Source organism: Phalacrocorax aristotelis, chromosome 7, assembly GCF_949628215.1.
Source record: "Phalacrocorax aristotelis chromosome 7, bGulAri2.1, whole genome shotgun sequence".
Lineage (NCBI taxonomy): Eukaryota > Metazoa > Chordata > Aves > Suliformes > Phalacrocoracidae > Phalacrocorax > Phalacrocorax aristotelis.
In genome coordinates this window covers 4946622-4947652 of record NC_134282.1, presented here as the reverse complement: position 1 = coordinate 4947652, position 1031 = coordinate 4946622, and positions in this window count along the sequence as shown.

Here is a 1031-nt window from a genome sequence, read left to right as displayed (position 1 = left end):
TACTGAATAAAAGGGGTTTTTTGGAGACCACAATGTGCCTGGCTTTTTGCGTCAAGAATACCCACCAGCAATACTGTTCCACATGACTGTGTGCTTCTACCCTGTCCCTCCAGGTAATCGGATTGTTCTCTCTTTTTGAGATCCAAAGTTTGTGGCATGGGTTGATGAACCAGAAGGCAATTGGACCTTTCTTGACACTTAAGAATCTAATGGAAAAAAAAAGAAAGAAGGAAAAGAAAGCAAAAGGGAGAAGAGAAGCCTGTAAAAGGATCAGAAACCAAAACTGGTATTAGGGCACTAAACTGCACAGAGCTCTTTTCACTTACAAGAACAGCAAATGTGAGCAGAGATAAGCGAGTAGGAGACAAGCAGTATTAAAGCATTTGAATCAGGGAAAGGCATATGGTTATATGAAAGGTTATAATGAAAACAGGTGATTTTTTTGAGTTTTGTTTCTGTGTTTTTGTCAACATTGACTCCAGCTGATTCAGGCAGATTCTGAAGCATTCTTGAGGTGTCTCATTCTGAATGTACGTTATCTCAAAGCATTGAGGCAGCTGATTAACTGGAAATTATTCTGATCTCTAGGAGTCTGGTACAATGTCATGTTCTTTGTTCTGAATCCCGAAGTTTTTCACACGCAATTCTTAGAAATCTGTTTTCCAGTCAGTGAGGTACAGCCGTACCTAGAGTGAAACAACATTTGTGGCCCCACCTACTATCAGTTATTTAATGAGTTTTACATTCAGAAATTACCAATACCTTGGTTGGAAATAGGGAGGATTCCAGGCAGTCAGAACATAAGCAATCCTACCAGAACCTGCAATACCATCCTGTCTTACAGAGGTGTAAAAAGCTGTTTTATAAGTATCTCTACACTTTTGCAAAACTGTTCACTGATGTTTTGACAATCTGTAGTTATAGTATTTGGCATGACTGCAAGCTGTCAAATCCTTAGCTCATCTCTGAGAGAGCTTGGTGACAGTTTGTAAAACGCCTGTGTACAACAGGCTTATTTGAAAGCAGAGTCT